The following is a 24,689-nucleotide window of genomic DNA, read 5'->3' as shown; positions in this document are numbered from 1 at the left end:
ATTTGGAGATGGAGAAGAAGAGGAAACTGGAAGGTGTTCAGTCAGGGAGTGCGGGAGAGAAGCCCAAGGTATCAGATCATCGATCAAGGAGCACGAGGAGGCGAGTAGGGCGGGTAGTTTGGGCTGCTTCAAGGGTGGTCGGACTGGACATGCGAGCATGGACTGTACTGCTACCACCACTACCACTACAGTATCAGATCTGATTTGCTTCCAGTGCAATCAGAGGGGACACAAGCGGTCCCAGTGCCCTAGTTTATCAACAGCAAGACAGGTGGCGACAGCCGCACCTGCTACATTGAGGATTACCAGCGGCCGCCAGGAGGTACGTGGAGCTCCCGATGTAGTGACGGGTATGTATCTTCTCCTTATCTCTTTATTTATGTTGATTGTTCTTGATGTTATTATATGTTTTATTATAGGATCGTTCGTTGTTAATGGTATATCTGCTCTGGTATTGTTTGATTTGGGGGTTACCCAATCTTTTGTGTTGCTTGCGCTCAGCAAGCGATTCTTAGTAGCTCCAGGGGTGTTCGACTGTCCACTAGATGTAGAGATAACAGAGGATAGGATCGTTCGGGTTGCAAGGGTTCATCGGGGATGTAGACTATAAGTATTTGATGAGCATTTTTTTGTGGAATTTGTTCCTATTCTGCTATGAGGGAATAAGTTTATAGTGGGTATCGACTGGTTGAGCCCCAATGGGGCAGTGATAGACTGCGAGTAGCTGTTGTACAGGTTCGGACCACAAGTGGGGGAGGTTTAGTAATTTAGGTGAGAGGTCGCAGGGTGGATCGATGTTATGTTTAGCAGCGAGAGCGTGGCGCTACCTTCAGCAGGGTTGCACAGGTTATGTAGCCTATATTATGGATACCCAGGACAAGGGTAAGATGACCGTCGATGATGTGCCGATCGTGCAGGATTACCCGGATGTGTTCCTAGAGGACCTGTATGGGATACCTCTGTAGAGGCAGGTAGAGTTCAGGATTGACCTAGTCCCTGCTGCTGCTCCGATAGCCAAGGAACCATATCGGTTGGCTCCTCCCGAGATGTAGGAGTTATCTACACAATTGCAGCAGCTGTTAGACTGTAACACCGTAAAAATTAAAACAATTTTTCACTTTTGAAAAAACACATTTTTAATTAAACAATTCGTTCACAAAATGTCATAACACCAAGTTTTCAAATCACAATGTCTCCCAAGATCAAAATACATCCAATTCCCATATGTGTGTACGAATCAAGCCGGCGCCTTCCCGCGGTCATCACTGGTACCTGAAACACATAACACTGAACATTGTAAGCATAATCTTAGTGAGTTTCCCCAAAATACCACAATAATCACATAATAGCCACTCGAGGCTGTAACTCTGTTGACCCTCTGGTCAATGTGTCTCAGTGGGGCCCTCCAACCACAACTCTCTGTGGGCCCTGTGGCCCTAACTCTAGGGACCCAAAAGTCACAACTCTGTAACTCTGAATCATGCATATCACATATCACAATAAATCACAACACATAATAACATGCAATCACACTGGCATATAACTATATAATACTCTATCTCTTAACTATGTTACCACACTAGGTAAACTATAGTGAGAAGACTCACCTCAGGTATCTCGGTAAATCTCTGACTCGTTAAATGCTGGCCTAGCCTCCGTCTAATCATATAAAAACAATACTCTATTTAGTATTACTCTAAAGGATAGACTATGCTCCCTTATGAGACTCTCAGAAGGGTAAAAGACCATTTTACCCCTCCCATAGCTCAAAGGCCCCACAATAGACCATACCCTAAAAGTCAACCAAAAGTCAACTATCCGGGTTACGCTGCGCATACCAGATGTGTACGTCGGGCGTACCTGGCTGCACCACAGAATCGGGGAGCGCCTCCCAGTACACAGCATACTAGGAATTACGCTCGGCGTACTCCCCTGTGTCCGCCATCTTGCTCTTGAGGTCTTAATCAGTTAAGACCTACGTCCATATTTTAGATTTGACCCCTTCTAAGCCCCTTAATCCATAAAGTTGATGACTTTAAGCCTTTGCATGGCTGAAGAAGTCACTAACTCCCAAAATGATCCAACCTTCAACTCTAGAAGGCTTAAAACTCATGCATGACTCCAAAGTAACATCCAAGATGGGAACTTTATGGCTCTACATCACTAATAACACTGAAAAGGGACAGATCTCGGACCATGGAGTACTTTACACTCATAAAGTCTCCACCTTTGGGGTTTTTAGCCCTAAAAATGACACATACAACAACAACCAAAAGAAGAGGAAAGTTTTGAAATTTATACCTCCAATAGTAGTTCTTTCCTCTGTAGATCTCAGATCCAAAATGGCACCTCGAGCTTTAGCCTCCAAGTTCTCCTTTCCTTCTTCTTCTTCACCAAGCCTCTAAAGCACCAACAAGCTCAAATCAACACTCTCACACACTAAGAATAATGGGGCTCTCTTTTAGGGTTTCACTCATTGATATGGAGGCTAAGGAATGAGCCATAACACCCTTTAAATAGTGCACAAGGAGGATTAGGGTTTTTGCACCTGGGCTGGGTACGCCCGACGTAACTCTAGGTACGCCCAGCGTACCTTGCCGACTCCGCGTCCAAATTAAGCACGTGAGTACGCGCAGCGTACCCGCTTGGTACGCCCAGTGTACTCACTTGCTATATATTCTCCACTCAAGGACTAAACATGACAATACAATAAAGAACAAGGATGAAAGATATGCACCTGACTCTCGGGGTGTTACAATTCTCCCCCACTAAAACTAGACTTCGCCCTCAAAGTCTCATTCCTCGAACAACTCTGGTTGTTGCCCTCACATCTCCGATTCTGACTCCCAAGTCATCTCGGATCCCTTCTGATGTTGCCACTGAACCAAAACCAAAGGCACCTCCTTGTTCCTCAAAACCTTGATCTTCCGATCTCTGATTGCCACCGGTCTCTCAGCATAATTCAGGCTCGCATCCACCTGAATATCCTCCAATGGTACCACTGCCGACTCATCGGCTATACACTTCCGCAATTGCGACACGTGGAAGGTGTCATGGATCTAACCTAACTCTGCAGGTAGCTCCAACTGGTAGGCTACCCTGCCTACCCTTGCAATTATCTGAAAAGGACCGATATAACGGGGCCCCAACTTGCCCCTCTTCCTGAATCAGATCACTCCTTTCCAAGGAGAGACCTTCAGGAGTACAAAGTCGCCGACCTGGAACTCGAGCTCGGACCGGCGCCTGTCTGCATAACTCTTCTAACGACTCTGAGCGGTCAATAACCTCTGCCTGACCTGCTGTATCTGCTCAGTCATCTGCAGCACAATCTCTGTACTAGCCATAACACACTGCCCGACCTCACCCCAGCAAATGGGAGTCCGAAACCTCCTCCCATACAACAGCTCAAAGGGTGGCATACCAATGCTCGAATGATGGCTGTTATTGTAGGAAAACTCTGCCAAGGACAAATACGTGTACCAACTCCCCCTGAAATCCAGCACACACGCCCGGAGCATATCCTCGAGCGTCTGAATTGTCCGCTCACTATATCCGTCAGTCTGGGGGGTGATATGCGGTACTAAAATGCAGCCTAGTACCCAACTCTTCATGAAACTTCTTCCAGAATCTGGAAGTGAAACGCACATCTCGGTCTGAGACAATCGAGATCGGCACTCCATGCCGAGATACCACGTCCTTCACATATATCTCTGCCAACTTCTCTGCCGAAGAGCTCTCACTGATAGCAAGGAAGTGGGCGCTCTTTGTCAACCTGTCCATAATCACCCAAATTGCATCGACTCCCCTAGCAGTCCTTGGCAATTTGGTGATAAAATCCATGGTAATCTGTTCCCACTTCCATTCGGGAACCTCCAACGGCTGCTACTTACCATGCGGTTTCTGGTGCTCAGCCTTAACCCTACGGCAGGTTAAGCACCTCTCAAGAAACCATGTGACATCCCTCTTCATACATGGCCACCAATACTCCCTCCTCAGGTATAAATACATCTTAGTGGCCCCAGGATGGATTGAGAACTTCGACCGATGAGCCTCCTCCATCAAAATGGTACGCGTCCCTCTCACAAACGGTACCCAGATACGCCCCTGAAAAGTCATAAGCCCCCGGCCATCGGTAACGAACTCTGATACCAACCCAACAACTCGCTCTTTCTTCTGCATTCTAGGCTGCACAGCCTCAGCCAGTGCCCCACGAATGACGTCCAACACCACAGCTATCACGGTCAATGTCAAACATACATCTCACAACGGGGTGCTCTCCGCCCTGCGGCTCAGTGCATCGACTACAACATTAGCCTTGCCTGGGTGGTACAGGATCTCACAATCATAATCCTTGACCACGTCCAACCACCTCCTCTATCGCATGTTTAGGTTGGGCTGATCCATGAAATACTTCAGGCTCTTGTGGTCCATGTATATCGTACACCGAACCCCGTACAGATAGTGACGCCAAATCTTGAGGGCGAACACCACTGCCCCTAACTCAAGATCGTGGGTGGGATACCTCGTCTCATGAGGCTTCAGTTGCCTCGATGCGTATGCTATCACATGCCCTCTGTGCATCAGCACTGCTCCCAACCCCAAGATCGATGCATCACAATACACAATAAAGTCCTCCATCCCCTCTGGGAGGGCTAACACTGGGGCTTCACATAGCCTCTAGCGAAGCGTCTCAACGGAGGTCTGCTGCTCTGGTCCCCATGAAAAAGCGACCCCCTTCCGGGTTAACCTGGTGAGTGGCACGGCAATCTTGGAGAAATCCCTGATAAATCTCCGATAATAGCCTGCCAACCCCAAGAAACTCCTGATCTCGGAAGGTGACCTCGGCACCTCCCAACTCATCACTGCCTCCACTTTGGCCGGGTCGACCAAAATCCCCTTCTAATTAACGAGGTGCCCTAGGAACTGGACCTCTCGCAACCAGAAATCACACTTGGAGAATTTGGCGTAAAGCCTCTCTGATCTCAGAACTCCGAGGATCTCCCTCAAATGCTCCTCATGCTGCTCTATGGATCTCGAATACACCAAAATATCGTCGATGAACACGATCACCGACCGATCCAACATCGGCCTGCACACTCTGTTCATGAGATCCATGAACACTATCGGGGCATTGGTGAGTCCGAAAGGCATCACCACAAACTCATAATGCCCATAACGAGTCCTGAACGCTGTGTTCTGGATGTCCTCATCTCTCACCCTTACCTGATGATACCCCAACCTCAAATCAATCTTGGAGAACCAAGATGCTCCCTACAACTGATCGAACAAATCATCGATCCTTGGCAACGGGTAACGGTTCTTAACCGTCAGCTTGTTCAACTCCTGGTAATCAATGCACATCCGGTGTGAACCATCCTTCTTCTTGACAAAAAGGATAGGCGCTCCCCAAGGCGAGCTGCTCGGCCGAATAAACCCCTTCCCCAACAGCTCCTGAAGCTGCGAGGATAACTCTTGCATCTCTGGAGGTGCAAGGCGATAGGGCACCTTGGCAATAGGCGCGGCCCCCGGAACTAAATCGATACTGAACTCCACTTGCCTCACAGGAGGCACACCCGGCAACTCCTCTGGAAATACATCCGGGAACTCACACACTATCGGAACCTCCTCAACTGACCTCGGTCTCCCTGAATCAACCCGCGTATCCATCACATACGCCACAAAGCCCTTACAGCCCTGCTGTAGACACAGCCTCACCCTAGCGGCCGAACAAAACGCTGACCTAGAATGTGTACCCTCGCCGTAAACCGTAAGAACTCCCCCACTATGGTCTCGTATGGTCACCAGCTGTCGCACGCAGTCGATAACCGCACCGAATCTACTCAACCAGTCCATGCCCACAATGACACAGACATCAGCCATCGCAATAGGAATCAAATCAATCGGGAACTCAACACTGAAAATCTCGAATCCACACTCTCGGATCACCTCTGTGGCATAAATCACCCTCTCGTCAGCTACGGAAACTCTCAGAGGCCGGCTCAACGCCTCACGACTAACACTGATATGCTGACTAAAACCCAAAGATACAAAAGACCGACTCCCACCCGAGTCAAATAACACCAAGGCAGGTACAGAATTCACAAGAAAAGTACCTACGCATAACATAATATAAGCACAATATCTCAACATCAAAATAAATACATGAAAGAATACATACCAGCCACGACATCGGGCGCTACGCGGACCTCCTCTGCGGTCAACTGAAAGGCTCTCCCTCGTGCCCTCGGCGCTTCGGCCTTCACTGGCCGACACTCGGTAGCTCTGATGGCGGCAGGGGCAGATCCCTGAGGTGCTCCCTGTGCTGATCCCCGCAACTGCGGACACTCTGTCTTCCGGTGTCCGGTCTGGTTGCAGTGAAAACATACTGCAAACCCCTTGGGGCAGTCGTTGGCCATATGCCCCTCCTTGCCACATTTGTGGCAAGACCCTACTCTGCACACTCCGTCGTGGCTCTTGCTGCACTTACCACAAGTGGGGACCCTCTGGTTCCCTAATCTCGAATCGGCGGGCTTGGCCCGCTTGGCTACCGACTGGGACTGCGCCGGTCGTCGATCCCTCCCCTGAGACTCAGCCTCCTCCCTACCCTGAGTCTCCATATCTATCTCCCTCTTCCGGGCATTTGCCTGAAGCTCGACAAATGTCCGGTACGTCGAGTTCGCCATGAACTCGCGTACATCCCTCCTCAGAATGCTCAAATATCGACTCATACGTGCCTGCTCGGAGGACACGTGCTCTGGGCAGAACATCGCCCGCTCATGAAACATCCTCGTGATCACAGTAACAGACTCAATACCCTCCTTGAGGGTCAGAAACTCCTGGGCCAAACGCTCCCTCTCCACCTGGGGAATGTACTCATCTCAGAACATAGCAGTGTACCTCTCCCAGGTCACTACTACAAGCTCAGCAGGCATATAGTGCACCGTCACAAATTTCCACCAGTCCTTCACCCCCAAGCGAAGCTGGTTCAGCGCGAACCGGACTCTCAAATGCTCAGGAGATGAGCAAGTGAAGAAACACCCCTCTATTTCTGAAATCCATCTCATCACCGCAATCGGGTCCTGGGTCCCGTCAAACTCTGGTGGTTTCGTGTTGCTGAACTCTCGGAACAGCAACGCATCACCACCCTGCGGCCTCGTCGTAGCTATGGCTGCAGTAACAGCAGCCTCAGAAAGAGCAGTGCACTTCTCATCAAATGTCTCTATCAACATGGTCTTGATAGACCCGAACATCTCTGGTATCTCTACCCTGATGGCCGCAGCCACCTCCTCCTGGATGATCCTACGCATATCCTCATCCCTCGTGTCACTGGTCCCTAATGTCTGGCGAGTCCCAACCATGATCTCCCTCTCTGAAATACAACATAAGAATAATATCGGGGACTCGCTCGAGTATACTCACACTCGAGTACTCCATCCTACTTGTTCCCTGGTACTCCAAAGATTCTTACTTGGACTGTGCACTGACCCGATGTCTTCAGTAGTACGGGCCCAATACTACCATCCACACCGCATCAGCATCCACCCCAAGTCCTCCTCCCACAGTCCCAAGTCCCAAGCACTCTACTCTCTCTAATCATATGATACTCGCAACAGATCTCTCAAAATCTCCTCGCTGCTACCTAACCACTCTAAAATATTCATAGCAGCAAGACTCCTAGACTCAGGCATCACATATCAGGCCACTCTAGTCCTAATAAGAATACGTAGTCTACTCTAGCATGCATATCATAGCTCATCAGATAACATATTACATCATATATTATAACACTTATAATGATGGGATTTTCGGAAATCACCATTCGGGCGCTGGCTGTTCGTACACACGACTCTACTTTGTTTATCTCGCAAGTTCTTCTTTTGAAAACTTGTTTTATTATCAAAATTTTTCTAAAATCCTCGGTTTGAGTTCAGATACGCCCGAAAGTGCACCCGAATCCCTCAAACCTAGGCTCTGATACCAACTTGTAACACCGTAAAAATTAAAACAATCTTTCACTTTTGAAAAAACACATTTTTAATTAAACAATTCGTTCACAAAATGTCATAACATCAAGTTTTCAAATCACAATGTCTCCCAAGATCAAAATACATCTAATTCCCATATGTGTGTACGAATCAAGCCGGCGCCTTCCCGCGGTCATCACTGGTACCTGAAACACATAACACTAAACACTGTAAGCTTAAGCTTAGTGAGTTTCCCCAAAATACCACAATAATCACATAATAGCCACTCGGGGCTGTAACTCTGTTGACCCTCTGGTCAATGTGTCTCAGTGGGGCCCTCCAGCCCCAACTCTCTGTGGGCCCTCTGGCCCTAACTCTAGGGACCCGAAAGTCACAACTTTGTAACTCTGAATCATGCATATCACATATCACAATAAATCACAACACATAATAACATGCAATCACACTGGCATATAACTCTATAATACTCTGTCTCTTAACTCTGTTACCACACTAGGTAAAGTATAGTGAGAAGACTCACCTCGGGTATCTAGGTAAATCTCTGACTCGGTAAATGTTGGCCTAGCCTCCGTCTAATCATATAAAAATAATACTCTTTTTAGTATAACTCTAAATGCAAGACTGTGCTCCCTTATGACACTCTCAAAAGGGTAAAAGACCATTTTACACCTCCCATAGCTCAAAGGCCCCACAATAGACCATACCCTAAAAGTCAACCAAAAGTCAACTCTCCAGGTTACGCTGCGCGTACCAGATGTGTACGTTGGGCGTACCCAGCTACACCACATAATCGAGGAGCGCCTCCTAGTACGCGGCGCGTACTAGGAATTACGCTCAGTGTACTCCCCTGCATCAGCCCTCTTGCTCTTGAGGTCTTAATTAGTTAATACGTACATCCATATTTTAGATCTGACCCCGTCTAAGCCCCTTAATCGATAAAGTTGATGACTTTAAGCCTTTGCGTGGCTGAACAAGTCACTAACTCCCAAAATGATCCAACCTTCAACTCTAGAAGGCTTAAAACACATGCATGAATCCAAAGTAACATCCAAGATGGGAACTTTATGGCTCTACATCACTAATAACACTGAAAAGGGATAGATCTCGGACCATGGAGTACTTTACACTCATAAAGTCTCCACCTTTGGGGTTTTTAGCCATAAAAATGACACATACAACAACAACCAAAAGAAGAGGAAAGTTTTGAACTTTATACCTCCAAGAGTAGCTCTTTCCTCTGTAGATCTCAGATCCAAAATGGCACCTCAAGCTTTAGCCTCCAAGTTCTCCTTTCCTTCTTCTTCTTCACCAAGCCTCTAAAGCACCAACAAGCTCAAATCAACACTCTCACACACTAAGAACGATGGGGCTCTCTTTTAGGGTTTCACTCACTGATATGGAGGCTAAGGAATGAGCCATAACACCCTTTAAATAGTGTACAAGTAGGATTAGGGTTTTTGCACCTGGGCCGGGTACGCCTAGCGTAACTCTAGGTATGCCCAGCATACCTTGCCGACTCCGCGTCCAAATTAAGCGCGTGAGTACGCGCAGCGTACCCCCTTGGTACGCCCAGCGTACTCACTTGCTATATATTCTCCACTCAAGGACTAAACATGACAATACAATAAAGAACAAGGATGAAAGATATGCACCTGAATCTCAGGGTTTTACATAGACAAGGGATTTATCAGGCCAAGCAGTTCGTCATGGGGAGCCTCGATCTTGTTTTTGAAGGACAAGGACAGGTCGCATCAGATGTCTATTGATTACCGGGAGCTAAATAACGTAACGATGAAGAACCATTATCCCTCTCGAGGATTGATGATTTATTCGACCAGCTTCAGGGTGCATCTTGGTTCTCCAAGATTGATCTGCGATCGAGTTATCACCAGATGTGAGTCAGGGATGATGATGTGTCGAAGACAATTTTTCGGACTCGCTATGGTCACTATGAGTTTGTGGTGATGCCGTTTGGGCTCACCAATAATCATGTTGCATTCATTGACCTCATGAACCGCGTGTACAGACCGATGTTTTATCGGTCTGTGATAGTCTTCATTGATGACATATTGGTTTATTCGAATACTCATAAATAGCATGAGGAGCACCTGGGGGAGGCGCTGGAGACACTGAGGAGGGAGATACTTTTCGCAAAGTTCTCCAAGTGTGAATTCTGGTTGTGTGAGGTGCATTTTCTGGGGCACTTTGTCAAGCAGAAATCTATTATGCTCGATCCGGCGAAGATAAAGGTTGTAATACAGTGGTAGGTTCTGAGGTCTCCAACTGATATTTGGAGTTTTCTTGGTCGGGCGGGTTACTATCGGAGATTGATCCAGGATTTCTCCAAGATTGTTGTTCCCTTGACCAGACTGACCAAAAAGTCAGTGACATTCCGCTGGGGGCCTGAGTAGCAGGAAGCCTTCAAGACACTCAAACAGTGGTTATGCGAGGCACCGATTCTGACCTTGTCGGAGGGCGTCGATGATTTCGAGTTTTACTATGACACTTCGATCACGAGCATGGGTGTGGTGTTGATGTTGATGGGTTTTATGCAAAACATCATTCCTATTGTGTACATGCAAACCCTAATAGCTTTTGAATCTAGTTTGTCTAATGAACATGCAATTAAATATCCAAAGCTATAAACCCTAGATCTAGCATACAATTAATCATATTAATACAAAATGGGGTTTAGATCTAACCTTTGATTGTTATATAGCAATAACAATCTAATCCTTAGCTTTAGAAAGCTTAGTGCCTCAAGTGCTGCACCTCTAATGGAGTCACAAACACCACTAAGCAACTTGGATGAAGAGGAGAAGAGAAGAGGCTGCCAAAAACGTCTAGAAACCCTAGAGGAAGACTTATCCCCGTTTTTGGGGCTTAAGGGTCCTTTATATACACGTAGGCTATTAGGGTTTTCTACTAGGAAACCCTAATTTGACTGCTTAGGCCCTAAGCAGCCCATGGATCCCTTTCTTTAGAGTCATGGACGAAATCTTCTGGGATTCCCCATAAATTTCGTCCACTCCAGTCTATGGAGTCCATTAGCCCACTCATGCAATTATCTTATAATTACAACTTTAGTCCCTTAAGTTTAATTAATCTCTTTTAGCCACAAAATTAATTCTTAATTAATTTTTGACTAATGTTAATTAAACATTATGATTTCTCCTTTAATATATTATTCTCATAATATATTAGAAAATCATAATTAAACCTTTCTCTCCTTAATTCATCCTACATATTGCTATGGTGAAGGTAACCCAAAAGGACCATGCTCATAATCGGGTCAAGTACATACCAAAATAGTTATGGACTTAGACACTAATCCAACAGATGCATCGGGGTCATGTGATAGCATACGCTTCGAGGCAGTTAAAGCCTCACGAGGCTAACTATCCGACACATGATTTGGAGCTGGGGGTTGTGGTTCTCGCCCTCAATATTTGGCTGTATTACCTCAATGGGGTTCGTTGTACCATTTACACGGACCACAAGAGTTTGAGGTACCTCATAAATCAGCTGAATCTGAACATGAGACAGCGTTGGTGGTTAGATGTGGCGAAGGATTATGACTGTTTGATCCTTTATCACCTAAGGAAAGCTAATGTGGTGGCTGATTCTCTTAGCCGCAAGGCAGTGGCAGATCCAATACGAGACATATGTCTAAGGATGAAAATGATTATCTCGTTGCTGGAGCAGATCCAAGAGGTGCATGTCGAGGGTATAAAATAAGAGCATCGAAAGTGTGAACAGATCTTAGGTCATGTGGCCTCATTTAATTACGACAACCATGGATTGTTGACCCTACACCGGCGGGTCTGGGTTCCTTACTATGGCGCGGTACGCCAAGTTCAGATGGATGAGGATCAGAAGTCGAGATTCTCCATCCATTCCAGGGTGACAAATATGTATCGGGATCTTCGTCCTGAGTATTGGTGCCCCTGAAAGAAGTAGGACAAAACATGGTATGTGGAGTGATGCTTGACTTGCAAGAAAGTCAAGGGCAAACACCAACAACCTCACAACAAGATGTAGTCGTTGGAGATTCCCGTGTGGAAATTGAAAGATATCACTATGGATTTCATCACGAAGCTTCCCAGGACAGCATGTGGAGTGGATTCGATATGGGTCCTCGTGGATCGTTTGACCAAGAGTGCTCATTTCATCCCAATCCAGGAGAGTATTTTGGATGAGAAGCTACCTAAGATCTATGCACACTAGGTAGTGGCATGTCATGGAGTGCCAATATCGATTGTGTCAGACCGAGATGTTCACTTTACTTTTACGCTTCGAGCATGAGCATGGGTGTGGTGTTGATGCTGATGGGTTTTATGCAAAACATCATTCCTATGGTGTACATGCAAACCCTAATAGCTTTTGGATCTAGTTTTTCTAATGAACATGCAATTGAATATCCAAAGCTATAAACCCTAGATCTAGCATACAATAAATCATATTAATACAAAATGGGGTTTAGATCTAACCTTTGATTGTTATATAGCAATAACAATCTAATCCTTAGCTTTAGAAAGCTTAGTGCCTCAAGTGATGCACCTCTAATGGAGTCACAAACACCACTAAGCAACTTGGATGATGAGGAGAAGAGAAGAGGCTGCCCAAAACGTCTAGAAACCTTAGAGGAAGACTTATCCCCGTTTTTGGGGATTAAGGGTCCTTTATATACATGTAGGCTATTAGGGTTTTCAACTAGGAAACCCTAATTTGACTGCTTAGGCCCTAAGCAGCCCATGGATCCCTTTCTTTAGAGTCATGGATGAAATCTTATGGGCTTCCCCATAAATTTCGTCCACTCCACTCTATGGAGTCTATTACCCCACTCTTGCAATTATCTTATAATTACAACTTTAGTCCGTTAAGTTTAATTAATCTCTTTTAGCCACAAAATTAATTCTTAATTAATTCTTGACTAATATTAATTAAACATTATGATTTCTCCTTTAATATATTATTCTCATAATATATTAATAAATCATAATTAAACCTTTATCTCCTTAATTCATCCTACATATTGCTATGGTGAAGGCAATCCAAAAGGACCATGCTCATAATCGGGTCAAGTACATACCAAAATAGTTATTGACTTAGACACTAATCCAACAGTCTCGCACTTGGACAAGTCTAATAACTATTTTCTGTATGACTTCAGAACCTGATCAACAATTGTAGCTTTCAAAAGCCGCTGTCAACTCTGATTTTATCAGATAGTGTGTCCTTTAGATAAGGGACTATATATTCCTCCATTCTCAAGATATCGTATAGACATAAGACATGAATTTCAATCATTCTCTCTATACTGTTTCTCGACTTCCGATTTATGACGACTGACAACAAACTACAATTTAATACATCAACTTAGTCCTGGCTTGGCCAAGCACTTAGATGTCATCACTAAATCATCGAGGGGCCCACAAATATCCCTTTTATCTCACTTTGGGTAAAAGGAATGGATAAAATTCGACTCATATGCTTGCTTGCATTCACTGATCGAATCACACACAACAATAAGTTTTATAACACCAAGTTACTGGTGCATTTACTTATTATCAATGTGAAACCGACCAACAAATAACAACTCACATGTCTCGGTTTCAAGAATATACAATATTATCGTCTCACTAATCACCCGTGAAGTGATCTAAGTGAGCGTGGGTCTAATCCAATACTCTAATCTTATCAAAGTACTCATGAACCCTGCAGCAAACTTGTGCTATGTCTAAACTCTTTAGACAATCTACAGACTTATCATGACAATCTTCCTTCATACCTACTTCCAACGTATGAATGAATGTGGAGGTTCGAATAACCCAGTTATTCTGGAAGTCAAAACATGCAAACTGTAACAATAATACTTAGTCCTATATGGCCCCAAACTCATGAGAGTAAATAAAACACTTCTATTTATCCACCATATTGATTACTCATTATTTATCATTTAATTTTTCGGATAATCAACTCATTACTTAAATTACAACAACAATTGTTCCATGCTCTAAGCATGCACAATATGTTTCCTATGGTCCATGCTTTGTGAAATAGATCAATTGAAAACCTTTTCCAATGATGTTCATTTCACAATTCCCAATCCTTATCATTAGTGTAAGAACACAAGGTTCTTTGCTACTATTAGAATATGCTAGATTCTAACATTTTATGTAATGATCCTTTCGTAAAGTCATAGCACAAAAGTCTCCAAGACTTGGCTAATTAAATTATAAAGTACTCTGTCGGTGTTACAATACAATTCCATAGACTCGAAGTCTCACATTTAAAGTACATTCCTTTGAACATCCTTCTTGCATAAAAGTTTCTAATCTAGACATAGATTCTCAATATCCAACTCCCAATATGGAAACATTTCCACATTCGCCATATGACAACTCATTCTTAATAGAATCTTATCTATTCATAATAATGTCGATATGGTCCATCCAATACCATACTTCCAACTACTCACAAGCGACCAATCCTCAGTGAACTTTGGATCGTCCTTTGATAGTTGTTTAATTATTTTAGTAAAAACCGCTTCTAGACCTTTTCCCACTTAATGCGCTAGACATTTGGAAAATTTTAGAATGGTCAAATATTATATCATTTGCAATCGATCCTATACCCGAAGCGTATGGGACACGATGCATAATGTCTTACATAAAGATATGATACTTTATCAATCTTTTGTCATAATATTTTATGTGTCACGTTCTCACAATTCGAACTATGAAGAGGGATGTCGTAATCATAATCGAAATTTGCGAACACACTATGTATCCTTTGACTAAATTTATTAAAATTTCTCAATCTAAGCTTTAGATTTTGAAACAAAGCATAATATTCTCTCCCTTAATTATAGCAAAACAACTTTTCAACCTTCGCAACTTGGCAAAGTATAACTCTTGTTTTCTATAATTAATATTGTTAACCTGCAATACTTTACCTTAATAATCATACAAGCATAACACTTATTCTCCCACTATCATGATGATTATTATTATATAAGCATAACACTTATGCTCCCACTAGCTTTGGCATGTATTCAGAAAACAGCTGAACTTCTAGAAAAACAATGCTAATTGAATTCCACAAAATTCATATTTCTAATACCAGATGCATCGATAATCCTTTATCTAAGCTTCTCAAAAATATACACCTTTGCCTTAGATAGGTCATATGTGTGTTTAAACAATTTAGAACTTATGTTACTAACTTCCAAATGTTCAAACTAATTGCCAAATCTCACAATTCGAACTATGGAAAGGGATGTCGTAACCGTAATCGAATTTGAGAATACAATTTTCACAATTGCTATCTTCTTAAAATCTCTCTTAGTGAAAGCATTTCCTCATAGTCATTTTCATGAAGGAGGGAATCTTATGACACTCAGATTTTATGGTGTATGATTTCCAATCCATGTGAATTTGCCAAAACCAAAGTTTGCGACAAATCGAAACTCATATGGACTGAACTTTCTTAATCTTGATTTCTTGCCTTATGGTAACACGAGTGCCCATCATGTCTTCCAAGTAGTTTAGCAACTTATCCTTACATATCAATGTACTTTCCATCAATCAAGGTACTTTGTCTTTATGCATTCAAATGAGAACTCATAGAACTCACATGCATAATTAACTCAATTGGAATGGCACATAAAACAAAATAATGTCAACACGATAGGTTGTTAACCTCAAGTCGTGTGCTAGAAATGATCGATAAGTTTTATTCTTGATCTATTCTTGAAACTTTTCCAAAAAACATTAAAACTCCCACTGGCTCCTTCACATATAAGGTTCTCTTATCAAGAAACATTTCTTGACAAACAAATATTCAAGAGTTAGTGTAGCTTTTATCAAGACAAAACACTTCACAAATTGGTCCTAGTTGGTCTTTGTCTTATCCAAGACATCACAATTTACCAATTTCAAATATGCAAGAATAAGAAAACCTTTTCCAAATTCCACATTTGATGTGTTATAAACCTACTTAAGACTTGTCACTCAATTCGCAATCTTGGAGTATGACTCTAAGATTCGATATTGGAACGAAGTATGATTGACTTCTTGATTTAACCATTTCCATAATTCTCGATTCTTCTTATTAGACATACAAATGCACTAAGAGTCACTTAGAGAATCAATTGAGATATGGTTCTTAATCATTAAGACTTATCATATAACACAATAAAAGGTACTTTCCCTTCTTCTTAGAATAGAGAAACTTTTATCTTTCTGCCTACTTGATTCTTCTTTATTCGTTCTGCTATTCATTGAAACTCTTTCACTCAACTCAGAATTACACTTAATGTTATAAGTATAATCATATTTACTAAACTTTTAGAAAATCATGACGTATATCTTATCTCTCCTTGTGGTGGACTTGATCAACGCACAACCTAGTGTACTCGATCTACTAGTCCTTCACTTGACACTTTGTCAAAGAATTAGTCTAATTTCCAAATATGAAATTTTCATTCATCATGCAACCAAGTTTTATGATTCCAAGTTTCCGTCCAATTGAAACTTGGGCGATGAGAAACTCTCCCTATTTGGTGAATTCTTGACATCTCCATAAATAACATAATCAAGAATCAAATTCATTATTGCTAATAATAGAAACCTTCAAACATCAATTTTTAATACATGCCATTGCAAGGATAAATAAATAAGATAAAATCAAAATTTATTTTATTGCGGAAAAACTTGTCCTTACAATGCAATTCAACTGAAAAACTATGTTATTACATATTTCTTAGCAATCTACCCACTCTAAAGTAGCAGCTCAAAAATCCGATCTTTGAATCCATGATATCGAAATCCATTTCTTCGTGATCAGATTTAGCAGCTTCTTCATTAAGCTTCCTTTCTTTTCTTCGATCCTGCAAAACATCAAAATGTAATCTTATAACATCATGTATTAAGAATCAAAAATAGGAACTTACAGAGTTAGTTAATAGATTTTACCGGAAGCAGAGCCATACGTCTTGACTCTCTCATCTATTAGATCACTCAGGTAAATAAGGCAGCTTCGTCTCCAATGTCCTATCTCTTGGCAATAAAATCAAATGGACTCCTTTGGCACAGCACATCGGAAAATCACAGACTTAGCTCTTTCTGGACTTCCAATGTTGCCAGTGTCCATTGAAGTTTGGGAGTTTGATTCACCAGACAAATTTGCTAGACCAGCACGCCAAATCATTGCTGATTTAGAAGCTTTAAGCAAATAAGTGAGATCAATCAGGGTCACGTCGTGATCCATCATATAGTACTCTCTAACGAACTCACTATATGATTCAGTAAGTGACTGAAGAACCCAGTTAACAGCCAACCCACTTGAAATCTCGACATCCAACATGCTTAACCTATCAATGTGTGACTTCATCTCTAAGACGTGTGCACACACAGGTTTCCCATCTTGTGGGGTAGGAAGAACAATTGGAGGAGGTGGAGAAAGTGAAGCATGATCACTAGTTACTAGATCATATCGTAGAACATCATCATCATTTGGAAAGCTTGTTCCATGGGATTTGGGAAGACCATGATTTTCAGAACTAAACATCTACAAAACGGGAGAAAATTCAAGTTAAGTTTATTGAGTCCTTAATAAAACACCCAAATGAGTTATTAAGGCTAGGATCCAACACAATATTCTCCAACCTAGAAGAGGGATGCCGTAATCTAGTCGCATAATATTTGAAGGTAGGTAAATGACGATTTACCAATTTCCACCATGAAAAACGAAAAGGAAGTTTAAGTTTTAAATGAATTGAAACTCCTAGATCTTTTGAGATTCATTAAACTTTTCAATGGCATGTTTAATCTCGATTATGCCCTACCATTTGTGATTGGGATGCCAAGGATCACAAAGAAGGTGTGAATAACCAAACGAAGCACGTGGTGCACCCAATGCTACTATCACCTAATCAATGTGTCGGTTAGCCACACATGCTCCATTGATATATGATAAGCATCGAGCCACCCTTCGCCACTAATTGTTGGATTAATGTCTAAGTCCATAACTATAATTGGTAAGACTTGACCCGACCCGGCATGGTCCATTTGGGTTGCATACCATCATGCACTTGGATAGACTATAATGAGAGAAATAAGACACTTATGGTTATTAATATATTATAAGTTCTAGTATATTATTAATAAGAATAATAAGATTATTTAATTAGTATTGATCAAGAATTAATCTAGGATTAATTAAGTGATCAAAAGAAGACTAATTAAATATATGGGTTGATTGTGTAAATCATCCATACTAATGCTCCATGGATAATCAAGTTGGGCTAAAACCCATAGGATGGTCCATGGTGTATTTGTACCCATGGATCATGGAAATGAAAGGCCATGTCAATTAGGGTTTACATGGTGTAACCCTAACTATATAAGCATCTTATTCTTGACCAAAATCGGCCACTAGTGTGTGAAAAGAAAGGGCTAGCCGATTTCATGAGTTGTAGAATTCTCTCAAGTTATTCTAAGTGTTTTGATGATTGTAATTCCATTTGAGGTGTCACACTTGGGGGACTAGGCACTCAAGCTTCATGAAGACTTTCTACACCAAAGAGGTATGTATTCTATCTTGCTATAGTTATTGTTTTTGTATGCTAGATTAGAATAATACCTTGGAAGTTCTTATTTGTATGTATAATAGAGAAAACATAGATCCAAGGTATTTAGGGTTGCATGTACACTTAGGAGTGTTAGAATGCTCAAACCCCAACAGTGGTATCAGAGCCTAGGCTTGTTTTCTTGTTATACCTGCAATAGAAGCTGAAAAAACGAATTTGGTGCTGTCTGATCATCAGACTCGGTGAGTCCATCAGGAGACTCGGCGACTCCATGCCTAAAATGTGATCAATTCGATCCAACTCGCCGAGTTGGTTCATGCACTCGACGAGTTGGACCCCCAGACAGCATATTTTCGAGTTTTTTGGCTAGAAATGGACTAGGAACATCACCCTAAGTTGTTTTTGAACTTATAAACTTGTTTTTTGATGTGGTAATGTTCATGCTAATCCATTTTCAAAGATAATTGTCAATAGATTCATGTTTTGTATTAGTTTAAAGTTTAGACTAATTACATGAAAAAATTTGATTTGAATTATCTTGTTCTTATGAGTTGCTTAGATTAATAGAAAAGTTAATTGAAATAGTTGTTTTCAATCCATTTTAATCTAAGAATTGAGTATAAAATGTGTTTTTGTAACTTGTCCTCAAGTTACATGAAGAGTCACATTAAAGACTCATAAAACTCATAATAGTTGGCAATGGTTACAAAATGAAGAGTCTTGTGTCATTGAATAATTTTTATGACTCCATAACTTGTCCTCAAGTTATGGAAGTTCAAGAGTCACTTCATTAAAAGAAAAATATGTAACCATAATTAAATCCATAAGTTATAAAATAAAAAAAAGCTAGTTCTTTTATTAGTTTAAAGTCTTCCATAACTTGTCCTCAAGTTATGGAACTTGAAGAGTTTTTGGATTAAAACTACTTTAAACACATAAGTTATGGAATTAATTAGTTTTGAATAGTTTCAAAACTTGCCCTCAAGTTTTGGAATTTGAAAAGTTTTCCTTATGAATACTTTAATTCCAAGTTAGCCCTTAGAATTTTAAAAGTTAAAATTCAACCCTTATACTTTATAATATTATAAGTTAATCATATATATATATACGTATAAGAGTAAAGTCAGTCTTACCGCTAGTACGCCTCATTCACGAAGCCGGTCTATAAGGTGGGTATAAGGTTGTTGCCTATAAAATGGCAACTTAATGGGTGTCCACTCTCACCCACCGCTTGCTTGACTGGTGGAGGGTCGTTAGCCGAACGGGTTTGACAGGACTAGAATTCTCCCTTCATTAAAAGTATTAATGATAATACTAAGTAACTAAACTCTTAATAATACCCAATCTTAGTTACTTAGGAAAAATGTGAATAAGGTGCTAACCCATGAAATTACACTTTACACTCTGTCTAAGTCGTTAGTGGAGCGTGTGTGGTTAACCGGCACACTAACTTGGACTAAACAAGGTAGGTAAAGGATGACTTAATATTTATCATAGTATCGATGGAGCGTGTGTGGTTAACCGGCACATCGATTGAGGGGTAATTTATTAAGGGTACCAAGTGATTTGCATGGTTACTTCACACCTTGTTTTGTGATCCTCGGCATCCCAGTCACAAAACCTGAAGGGCACACTCGAGATTGAAACATGCCTTTGAACAGTTCAATGAATCTTAAAGATCTAGGAGTTTCAAAACCAATTAAAACCTAATAATACATTTCGTTTATCTTGGTGGAAATTGGTGAATCGTCATTCACCTACCTTCAAATATTTTATAGCTTGGATTACGGCATACCTCTTCTAAGTTATAAAATATTTTGTTGGGTCCTAGCCTTAATATTTCATATTGGGTGTTATATTAAGGACTTAAGATCAACTATCTTGAATATCTCCCAAAAGATGTCTGGTTTAGACATTTATGATCTTCCTAAATCTCTTGAAACAAGCTTTCCTAAATGAAGATGATGTCCCATGGAAATCATACTTCATTCATCTCCTCCAATTATTCTCCCTAACCCACAAGTTCTAAAAAAAATTTAAGGTCACTCAAGCCCTATTGGCAAGGTAAGGTCTGGGTGTGATCACATCTTGGAGATGTAGTCACATATTGACAAGCCGGGAGAGTTGGGTGTCAAAGTCTTGAGAAAGTTGGTGGTTCAACTATTTTCTAAGTCACATAGTGAGTTCTTTTGGAACACCTATGAAACAGACTATGACAAGACACTTAATGATCTTATCTATTTGCTAAGATCAACTTCCTAAAACTTTATGGACATTGACAATGATGACATTGGATATCTACTAAAACTCTCTCTTCCCAATGGAAAGGGATCGGCCATAGTCAACTCGGTTGACCAAATGGTAAAGAGAAAAAGCTAAGTCTGTGATAGTCCCGTGTACCATTATCAAAGGGTCCATATGTTTATATTGCCAAAGGATGGGAAATTGGTTACGAATCTGCCAAATTTACCTAAGGATGTTGAAGCCAATAAGTTTGACTCTACTTCAGGTAAAGTCCACTATCTAACTCTGTTAAGTTTCTATTCTGAGATTCTTGATACATGATCTGACTAGGTCACATGGTGATGTTTTAAGAATCAATGAAAAAGTGAAGAAACTTAAAGAAAGAATATGCTGAATCTGATCGCATAGATGGATTTCTATCGCGTAGTTTGAAGATCGGATTCTTGAGCTACTTCTTAGGAGTTATGAGATATTTTTGCTTAGGAATAGATAACAACAAGTTTTCATATGCATTGTAAGGATTAGTTTTTCCGCAAAGTTTTAAAATAATCGAAATATTTTGATTTTATTTATTTTAAAATATCCTTACAATGGCATTTGAGGAAAAATTATTGCTTATAAGATTCCATTAACAGCAAGAGTGGAAATATGAAATTGATTCTTTCATTTGTGGTAATGTCTAAATTTACCAAATAAGGAAAGATTCTCATCAACCAAATTTCAATTGGACCGGAACTTGGAATCATGCAAGTTGTATAGCATGATGAATGAGAACTTTCAAGTATTGGAAAAATTAAGACTAATTACTTGTTCACATGGATGTGTGAGTCAAGTAAAGGACTAAGGGATCGAGTACACATTCTTGTGCACTGGTCAAGTCCACCACAAAAATATTGATAAAACTATTCGTCATAGTTTACTAAAGCTCAGTAAATATGATTATACTTACAAGCTTAAGTGTAACTCTGAGACATTGGAAAAGGTTCCAATGTATGGCAGAGCGAATAAGAAGAATCGAATTAGGCAGAAGGATAAAAGTTTCTCAAATCTGAAAAGATGGGAGAGTACTTTAGTATCAATTTTGTGATCATCTTAATGATTAAGAAACCATATCAAAATTAGTTCTCTAAGGAAATCTTAGTGCATTCTTATGACTAAGAAGAGGGATCTTGAATTGTTGAAATGGTTAAATCAAGAAGATGAGTCATACTTCGTTCCAATACAAGTCTTAGAGTCATACTCCAAGATTGTAACTTGAGTGACATGTCTTAGAGTAGGTTTAAAACACTTGTCAAATGTAAGAGTAAAAGTTTTCTACTCTTGTACATTTGAAATTGGTAAGTTGTGATGTTTTGGATAAAACAAAGATCAACTTAGGCCAAATGTGTGAAGTGTTTGTCTTGATTAGAATCCACACTATCTCTTGGATATTTGACAAGGGAGTCTTATAGGTCAAGAGGACAGTGGGAGTCTTAAAGGTCTTGAAAGTCTCAAGAACTAATCAAGAATAGAACCTGAAGTTCTTCACTAGCACACGACTCGAGGTTTATAACCTATCGTGTTGACATATTCTGTGCCCATTCCAGTTAAAGTTGGCTTTGCATATGAGTTCTTAGAGTTCTTAATTTGTTGCACAACAACTTGGAAGCAATGGTAGGCCCTTGAGCTGCCAGGTGGCAAGAAGTTAAGATTGAGTTCAATCCATATGGTTTTGGATTGGTCATTACCTTTGTCTTATGATTATGGTTTTGACAAATTCATATGGGTAGGAACTCATACACCATTAAATCTAAGTGTCATAAGGTTTCTCTCCGATTCATGAAAATGATGGTGAGGAAACACTTTCACTAAGTAGATTTTATCTAGATAGCAATTGTGATATTTGCATTCTCAAAGTCGTTAGTAGAGCGCGTGTGGTTAACCGGCACACTAATATGGACTTGTGAGAAGTGGCAAAAAAAGGTCTAACCATTATGATTACGGCATACCTCTTCATAATTGTTTAGACTTACAAGTGTGCTATCTAAGGGAAGGTGTATGATTTTGATAAAGTCTTATCAAAACAATCTAGTATTAGAAATCTGAACTTTGGTAAGAAAGTCAATGAAGTATTGATTTCTAGAAGTCCAGCTAATTTCTGGGTACATGTCAAAGCTAGTGGGAGCATAAGTGTTATGCTAATAATCATCATGTTAGTGGGAGCATGATAATTATGATAAGTATTGCAAGTTAAGCAATGTTAATTATAGAAAAACAAAAGTTTCAATTGGGAAAGAGTTGTTTTGCTATAATTAAGGAAGAGGAAATTATACTTCATCTCAAATCTATAAGCTTAGATCGTGAGGTTTTAATCATTTAGTCAAGGATATATATGAATTTCATGTTGGAATGGCTCAACATAAGGAAATTTTGTATATGGGTCCATTATTTGCGTTCTAAAATTCGGTTATGATTACGGCATCCCTTTTCATAATCTGAATTATGAGAACTTGGCAAATTGAAATGGACATATTATAGCAAAAGACTGGTTTAGTCTTTATGTGAGACATCATGAATCGTGTCCCATATGCTTCGGATATAGGATCGATTACATGTGCTATAATCATCCTTTCTAAATTTTTCCAAATGCCTAGGGCATTAAGAAGGGAAAAGGTTTAGAACTGGATATGACTAAAAGGATTAAACAATTGTCGAGGACAATCTAAGGTTTACCAAAGATTGGTTGCTCAAGGACAGTTGGAAGTATAGTGATAATTCTGGAAGGACCATATTGACATAATCTGTAAGGAGGAAACTCTTGTTCAGAAGTGATAGTTAAAATGGAATCTGGAAATGTTTCAAAGTTAGAATTTTCAATCTGTGTAAGATTAAGGAAACTTAATGCAAGAAGGATGTTTCCAAGGAGTTGATCTCCTTTGGAATACTCTGTAATGATTGTTGCCAAGTCTTTGTGAGTTTGTGCATAATTGTTACAAGAGGTTCAATGCATATAAGTTTAGAATCTAACAGATTTCAGTAAATGGCATGAATTTGGAATTCTTGTATTTGCAGTAAGGATTTGGGAGTGTGAAAAGAGAATCATTGAAGTTATGTTCAATTGATCTAGTTCACAAAGTAAAGATCATAGACAAACATAGTATGCATACTTGGTGTGTGGCATGACTAGTGTTTTGAAAAAAACATAGTGTACATGCTTGGAGCATGGGACAACTATTGTTTTAAATTCAAGAATAAAGTTGATAGTTGAAACAGTATACAATGAATAATGTGTAATCATATGGTGATAAATAAAAGGTGTTTTATTTATATTCATAAGTTCTGAGACCATATTGGATTCAATTATTATTGTGTTTTATTTTGCATGTTTTGACTTCCCGAATAAACTGGGTTATTCTTCCGGAATGACTAAGTTATTCAAACCATCCACAGTCGGTCATATGTTGGAAGTAGATATGAATTAAGACTGTCATGATGGGTTGTAGAGGTCTAAGGTGTTGGACAAGGCTACAACAATCATGAGTGCTCATAAGTTCTGAGTATTGGATTCAACCCGCGCTCATTGGAATCACTTCATGGATTTTATCACGAGTGATCATGAGACGATAATATCTTATATTCTTCAAACCTAGAGATATGAGTTGTGTAACATCCAAAATTTCAAAACAATTAAAACTTTTCAAAATCATCCATTTTATTAACATTATTACAAAAAGGTTTTCAATACATTATTTAACAGAGTAATTTCCCAGGTTCATATCATAAAACACCAACGCGAGGAACAGTACGATCATGCCTTTGCCTTGCCACAGACTCTTGAGAACCTGAAACATAAAACCACAACTGTAAGCCCGAAAGCTTAGTGAGAT

This window comes from Lactuca sativa, chromosome 6 (assembly GCF_002870075.4).
Source record: "Lactuca sativa cultivar Salinas chromosome 6, Lsat_Salinas_v11, whole genome shotgun sequence".
In the NCBI taxonomy this organism is placed as follows: domain Eukaryota; kingdom Viridiplantae; phylum Streptophyta; class Magnoliopsida; order Asterales; family Asteraceae; genus Lactuca; species Lactuca sativa.
Note: the sequence above shows the minus strand (reverse complement) of the source record.